General features: G+C 34.5%; 1 long non-coding RNA gene across 1 annotated transcript; it reads right to left on the reverse strand.

The window, feature by feature from the left end:
* Positions 1–961: 961 nt before the first annotated feature.
* On the reverse strand, positions 962–7,991 carry LOC145822348 (uncharacterized). Its single transcript, XR_014363475.1, has 3 exons — positions 7,865–7,991; positions 1,677–5,567; positions 962–1,550 (listed from the first exon to the last, which is right to left on the reverse strand). It is a non-coding gene; the product is annotated as an uncharacterized LOC145822348 (long non-coding RNA).
* Between the last annotated feature and the right edge of the window lie 485 nt (positions 7,992–8,476).

An 8,476-nucleotide genomic window follows, 5' to 3' on the forward strand; every position in this document is an offset into this window, starting at 1 on the left:
CTCCACACTTTTTACAAAGGACCAAGGGTAGGAGATCACTCAAACTAGATCAAACCCTAGAGAGAAGGTGAAATGTAGTGAGAGAAGCTCTCAAAATAGGTTTTTGAAAAGTAAGAGAGAGAGACAGAGTTGAAAAAGTGATCTAAAATGGCCCAGCTGCCAACTGATATACGTATGACCTGTTACAGCAGAGAATAGGACGCTCGAGCGTCAAACACAAAAACTGGACCCGCTCGAGCGCAAGGATACACGCTCGAGCTCCAAGACACAACTGCAAAACTCCACCCGCTCGAGCGTAGATTACCTTCTTCCAGTATTTTTACAGACATTGAACATCCGCTCGAGCGCAAGGATACCCGCTCGAGCGTAAAGAAATCCGTTCGAGTGTGAAAAACACATCTGTAGTATTTTTTTGCAGACGGACAAACTACTGAAGGTATGCAAACTCCGCTCGAGCGCAAGAAGACCCGCTCGAGCGGATCACTAAAAATCTGGGCAACAAGAGTTGGGACAAAAGCTCAACCAACCTGTTCGAAACACGCCTAAGGCAATTCTAAACTCAAATACAAAGAGTTAAAGGACAGAAATGAAATACAGACAACAACAACTACCAACGGAACCGAGTCCGGAATACAGTAAACATGAGAGGAAAACCGAGATCACTATAAATAAAATGAAAGCACAACTGAAGAGAAGGACTCGAAGAGAGAGGAAACTATGGATTTGCTTGGTTTTGTCATGGTTGGTTGTAGGAATATGGTTTAAAATGTAAAGTTTGAAGTTGTATGGTAGTGTAAGAATGAATGAAGTCTATATCCTGTTTATGAATCATATGCAATGGGTGAAGTGTTGTTAATAGAAAATATGTTTTTGAGATGAAAATTGTGCACTTGGTGACTTATTAATGTTGTCTCCATTATTTTGTGTTTTCTGACTCTGACATAGACAAAGGAAACATACAGAAGTAGGTACACAATTTGTGACCATAATTATCACTCCAAATTCAATAAACAATGAACATCACCAATGAACAATGAATATCAACAATTGTGAACATAACCAATGAACATCATGACTTGGAAACAACAGCAAATCAACAGTAAATTATCATTCAAACGTTGATCAATTATACACTCGCCACTCTTGTTGTTCAAAACATATACTAAGAAAGGGGCAGCCAATACAAAAACTAGGCTTCAAATGTACAAAAAGCCCCTACCACTATGAAGGTTATGGAATATGAACAAAAGTAGCAAAAACATTCACATCCATTACATTGTATTTCATGAACAAAAGTAGCAAAAACCTTCTCCAACATTTTAAAAAAAAAAAACGGTGGTCCTTCACATCCATTACTCTGTGTTAGCTGCATTCTTGGTTTGACCCACAACAGATTTGACATCACTAGCATTGTACACCACTCTTCCTCTCCATCTCATTTGAGCTTGCACAGGAATGTTAGTATTGGAAGTTACTGCAGACCCTGGCACATCCTAACTTGCATGCAATGGAGTTGAGTCAGTTGTTCTCATAACCTTTCTCCTTGTTACCTATAATAGCCATCATCATTGTTAGGACATATGCAACGAAGAGGCCTTTGCAAAACTTACAGCCTGCTTCTTCTTCCTAACTTGAGTTGCTTTTGTAACCTGACTCCCAACCAGGCTTTATTTTACCTGACTTTAAGTTTGGCTCCTATTCAGTCTGGGCCTGACATTGGCTTCCTTCATGCTGGCACTGCAAAAACTAAAAAACAAAAGTTAGCAATGTGTAAGTTAACAAAATTGAAAAAAATAAATAAATATAAATTACTTGACTGGAACTCATAGGGTCTTTCAGGTAGGTGAATTGGCCTTTGACTTTGCATGTCTTTTTGTTGTGTCCCAACTTCCCACAATTCTTGCATGTCATCTGAGTTCCCCTCCTTCCCGGCTTACTTGAATCAGTTGCATCAATTGGGACATCTGTGCCCTTCCTCTTTTCAGTCTTGGCCTCCCAACTCTCTTCTTTACATCAGGTGGTAGCACTTTACCATATTGACTTGTCTACCATTGATTGGAGTCAACATGTTCTTATAAATCCTCAGGTAGTTTTCAACTTTATAGTAATGATGCACATACTTTTTTGGTTTTTCATCCATATAGTTTGCAGCAGCCACAACATGGACACAATGAAGGCCTGACAGATCCCATTTCCTACATCCACAAGTCCATTCTTTCAAGTCCACCTTATATTGCTCACCATATGGGCCAACAACTTCATATTGAGAACCCCCATTCCATCTAGGAATCCATCCAACTGCACCCACCTTGACGTTTTCCAAAATCTTCTAAATCTTAGGACATATATCACTTCTGTTGTACCTTTTCATTGCTTCATTTCTTTTTTGAACTGTTTTCATCAACATTACTCTTATCTTCTTTAACATGGACAGCACAGGTTGATCCTTAGCCTACAATATGCTTTCATTGAAACACTCACAAAGATTATTCAACAAAATGTCACACTTAGGGAAACTGTGAAAGTGACTCCTACTCTAATGGATTGGTGCTCTTCTAGCAAACCAATTGTATGCTTTTTCATCAACTCCTTTCATTTCTTCCATAACTTTAGTGAATACACCAACAGTGGTTGCCCTGGCTGCCTTCCATAACAAATCCTTCAATACTCTACCTTTAAATTAACCCTTGAAATTGTTGTACAAATGCCTTACACAAAACCTACGTGAGACATTTGGAAAGAGCTCAGCCACTGCATCAATTAGGCCCTTCTGTTTGTCACTTATGAAAGTGTAATAATGAGAATTCACAATATTCAAGTCTTTCCCCAACAAATTCAGAAACCACAACCGTGTTTTCTTCTTCTCCTTCTCAATAATGGCATAGGCAAATAGGAATATACAATTATTTGCATCCATCCCCACTACAGTCAACAACACTCCGCCATGTGGCCTTTTTAAATGACAACCATCCACTCCAATGACTGGTCTACAAGCATTTTGGAAACTCTTCTTCAAATACAATCTCTTAAACTTGGGCATTTGCGCATCCTCTTCATGAACTTTTGGAACTTCTTTCACCTTCATGGAAATTGTTGTTCCTGGATTACTACTTCTAATCTTTTCTACATAACCCCAAAGCATTGCAAATTGTTCAGATGCAGTACCCTCAATTATTGTGAGAGCCTTAATTTTTGCCCTTCTCACTTTCTGCAGGTCAACTTTGACATTGTGCTCTGTTGTAATGGTGTCTGCCAATGACTTAATTGGCCAGTTAGGGTTTAACCTAATCCTTTCCCAATACTTATTGACAATCATCTACTACTCACATGTAGCATATCAAATGTTTTGTTGCATATGTGTTCATCTACAAAAGTTTTGATTCTAAACACCCCTTCACCCTTCACAAAAGAAGCATAGCAAACCTAAGGACAACCCGATTTGCACTCTGCCCTAACCCTCTGTTTGTCACTCTTAGTAAATGTGATTTGTTTGACCCACTTAATAGCATACTCCTTCACAGTATCTCTAAAAAAACACATTTGTTTTGAACTCCATGCCAAGTTGGAATGTAAGATTATGCATGTCACTCTCACTGAAAACAGGATACTTAATCCTAGTTTACTGACTATCTTCATCAGAGGAGCTATGAAGGCTTCTTAACTCATCAGATGAGTTGTCCATGCTTTGTAGGTCATCATTGTTAGCCACATCACCCATAGCATCCTTACTACTTCCTAAACCACCAAATTTCACATCTTTGTCAACATGTTTATCATATAAAGCATCATCATCACCTTGCTCATAGTCACTGTCATTATATTTTTCAGACTCATCAGAGGATGAGTCTGACTGGTCAGGATCATATTCATCACTATCTTCATCTTGCTCTAATTCAACATCAGGCATTACCCCTTTACTCTTACTTGTTTCTACACTTGAGCCTACTTGACTACTTTGTGTACTTACATAATCATCCAAATTGTGTCCTATATAAACATATATTACTCTGTTTTCATCCACATATGTGTCTAACATCAATACATCAGCATCAAATTTTAATAACTCCATCCCACTATAACCACTAACCTTACTGTAATAGTTACTTGGCCTATGTCCTAATTCCTTAGCCATGCAACACAACTTTGTAATGGAAATTTGATCTGAATGACAAAAGTCAAAATGACTTACCATACAACCACTGTAAACCCTCTGTGGAATATACCTCACCATACCTCCATGATGCATTTTGATTATAAAATACCCAGATCCATCTTCTACATTTTGAATTTGAAATGTGCCATTAACACTACTATTCAATGGAACTCACAATGATAAAATCCTATTACATTACAATAAAGATAGATAAATAATAAACAAGTAGTCATTTATGTGAAATACAAACAACTAAAAAAACAAAGATTTCATATGTGTTCATCAATTTCAAACAAACATAAACAAGGATTTTCTTAAAGTAAAACTGTCCAAACCGAAACAAATATAAACAAATTTCATTAACAAATCCATGTCACATACAAATAAACAAAGATTTTACCTTCCTAAAATAATGTTAACATCAAACACATGTGATTTCCAACAACAACAAAAAATAACTTAAAACAACATTAAAAAAAATAATAAAACATACATACCATATACATGTGTTTGTCTTCCTCCACCGTTATTCTTCTCTCTTAGCACCCAACCCATCGATCAACCTTTAATTTGAATGTGATTTCACAGTTGTTGTTCACTCTCAGCTTTGATTTTGGAATTTTGCTAAAAAATTAAAAGCCCTAATTGCAATTTTGGGAGTTCTAAGTAACCCCAATGTATGTAACTTGATTATGCTCAGCCAGGTTATTTAATTTTCTCTCCATGTGAAAGTATAGGGGGTCACGTCACCCATTCCGTCCACTTCCTTGATAGAAATAGACGGCAGGGGTAAAATTAAAAGGAATTCACATAGTATAGGGGTACGCGTGAAAATAATAATAGTCTGGGAGTGTCTTTGAAAAACATGACAAAGTACAAGGATAAAAATAAAATAATGTCTAAATTTTGATTGTAACATCGATGGCTTTAAAGTCCAAATGTAATTACGTTCTCATCATAGGACTTGACGTATGGGATGTAGTTGGTGTAATTTTAGGGTAGTTTAAACACATGTTTAACTGTTTTTTCAAGCAACCTTATTTCAATTTGAAAACTATTGTATAAGACTTATTTAATTAACTAAATGAAAAGTGTTTTAAAACCCAGGGGTGGGTGGCAACCTGGTAAGGGTCTGGGGTTTAAGCCCCTAGGTCCTGGGTTCGATTCTTCTTTGGGCCAATCTCTTAGGCCTAGCACAGTTGGTTAGGAGGTTGACCTCAGGATACTTAATCAGCAGTTTGGTGTGGGTTTAATGCTCCCCAGCTGTGCGAGTCCTGACTTAAGTGGAGCTTGTCTTGGGAGGTCGGGACAAGCTTCCAGGTTATAGTCTCTTACTCGGAACGGACAACAGGATACCCTGGTGATCTCCTCAAGGGGCACTGCCTTGGACCTGCGGGAGAGTGAGAGGATTTTCCTGTAACAAAAAAAAAAAAAAAAAGTGTTTTAAAGTGTTTGGTACTATATAAGGACCATTGATGTAATTAATTTTTATGATTGTTATCAATTGGACCTGTTTAGACACAAAATGCAAAATGAAAGAATAATAATATTGTAATTAGAACATAGGGACTAAATAAATACATCCAAAAAAAAAAAAAAAAACCATTACAAAAACTACCACTGTAATTTTCTTAATAATAATATTATATAAATTAGACATCTAAAACTCACCTTAAAAAAATAATAAAGAATTTTGCCACATTCCAATGAGATTTCCCAATTCTTAATGTGGTGCAGACGAAGTGATGCAAAACTCCAAACTAACCAAACTTGAGGATTTGAGAAGTTATAAAAATATTAAGATGATTTCTTCTTCTTCTTTTTTATTTATTTAATTTTTATTTTTTAAAAAAGAAATTATTAATTTTGTATGAAAGTGTGTAATAAAAAATGAACAAATTTTTTAAAGAGGAAATATTATTTTCTCTTCCAAACTATCACGCACTTTTCATGTTGATCCCTAGACTTCGATTAATATCAATTTTATACCTAAACTTTTAAATTTTTGATCAATTTGACCTCTGCCGTCGCATTCCGTCTATAATTGGATGAAATGTGCTGACATGGTACCAAAATTCATTTAAATTTTCATTTTACCCCCCAAATCAATTTGCCCCCTAAACTATACTTTAAAAATCAATTTGTCCCCTACATCAGCACATTCCGTCCAATTGTGGACGGAATGTAACAGCAGGGATCTAATTGATCAATTTGTGAAAAGTTCGAGTACTAAATTAAAATAAATTGAAATATGAGGGTCAACGTAAAAAACGCGTAATAGCTTAAGGAAGAAATGATATTTCCTCTTTTTTAAACTTTCTTAATATCTACCTTAAAACACATGTTAGCATGACCCTCTTCTGTTGGAGATTAGTTAAAAAATGCTTTCTTTTAAACTTAGGCCTTATTTGGGATAAATTAAAAAAGTTAAAAAATTATTAAAAAATTAAAAAAAAAAGTCAATATTATTTAAGAATAGCTCGTAAGGAAAGTCATTAGGGTAAAATTATTATTTTGCCCTTACTATAATAAATTAAGATTTTATTTACAAATTTTTAGAAGTAAAAATAATTTTTCTCTAAAAATTATATTTTTAAAGATAAAATAAAAAAAAATTTAAAAATATATATTTAATCCTACTGTTACATTTTTAAGACAAAACTATTTAATTGCCAAAAAAAAATTATTGACTTTTTGCCTACAACTTTCGTTGGTCCCAATAAACTAACTCATACATTATTTTATTTTATTTTCATTGTTTGAGGTTCAGCAATGGGGATTTCATTTCCTTCTTCCCCCCCTCCCTCTCTCTCTCTCTCTCTCTCTCTCTCTCTCTCTCATCCCTAATGCTGTATTTAGGGTAAGTTTGACATAACTTATATAATTTATCTTTTTTTTTTATTTTTTTTTCATCACATCACTTCTCTACTTTTCTACACATCCTTTCGTTAAAAAATAAAAAGTGTATTTTTTTAGAACACCCAAACCAACCCTTAGTTTAAGAATTTGAAAAAGAATTTAAAATAAATAAATAAATAAATAAAATAAAATATAAATAAAATATTGTGTTTATATTTCACTTCACAAATTTTTATATTTTTCTTTTCTAAATCTATCTCCAAATTTTCCAACCAAAAGAAGCGTAAATCTCGATCAATCAAATCGATGGTATATTAGCTTGATTCCTCGAAGCTGAAGCTAAAAAGGATTGAAAGAGGTAAAATCATACTGATTAATCATATACTTGAATCACCATTGAAGAGAGATAGGTCAATTTTAAGGTAAAATATTTGTATCCATAGACTTGAATCGCCATTGAAAATAGATAATTCACTGCTCCTGAATGATTTTGATTTGATTTGAGATTTTTTTTTTTTTTTTTTTTTTTTGCGAGACTAATGATTTGAAACAATTTTTTATTTTTGATTGTTTGTTTGCATTAGAAGTGTTTTCATAACAAATTCCTTACAAACTGTTCATCTCTCTGTTATTGTTTTCTGATTTTTCATCGTAATTGCTCTGATAAATTCCTTACAAACTGTTCATCTCTCTCTCTTTCTGTGTGTTTTGTTTTGTGTTCTTCTCTTGTGATTGTGGCTATTGAGTTGGAAAAGAATAAATGCTCCATCTAGGAAAATAACATTCTGTAAATGGTATACTAATTTTCTATAAATAGGTAGGATGGTGGACAGAGGTGTATGATGGACTAACCTTTGCCACAGTGAGAGGAGCTGGGCATGAAGTTCTTCTGCTTCAGCCTAAGAGAGCATTTATTCAGAATGTTTGAGTAATTGTTATTTGTTTCATTCAATAGATCTGATGAATCTTAGGATGTTTTAATATGGTTGGATTGCAAAGCGATATCTTGCTATATCACCAAAAAAAAAAAAAAAAGTTATTTTATTTTTTTTACAGATTGTTAATATTGATAAACCACCTGAACCACTTGAACCACAGCAGCTAGCATCATCCAAATCATCCGAGTCTAAGTGCTTGAGCTGCTGCAATCTCAGCCACAGTTCCAACTGTCTACACAATCACAGGTGCAGCCCCATACACGTGCAGTGTTGTAATTAGTTAGTTAGTTGTAGATAGTTTGTTAGAACTTAACTATAGTTAAGTTTAGTAGTTAGTTATGGTTAGGTTAGCTGATATAGTTTTTGTATAAATAAAGATTGTAAACTCTGTAATAATTCATTCAATTCAATTGAGTCTTAATCTTTTTTATGGTATCAGAGCCCTAGGCTCTTCTAAGCTTCGATCTTTGAAGCAAGAAGCTTCAATGGCTGCTACTGATTCAACCACCATAGCTGCAATAGGTTC

This window comes from Camellia sinensis, chromosome 3 (assembly GCF_055761805.1).
Source record: "Camellia sinensis isolate YWXY chromosome 3, ASM5576180v1, whole genome shotgun sequence".
NCBI lineage: Eukaryota > Viridiplantae > Streptophyta > Magnoliopsida > Ericales > Theaceae > Camellia > Camellia sinensis.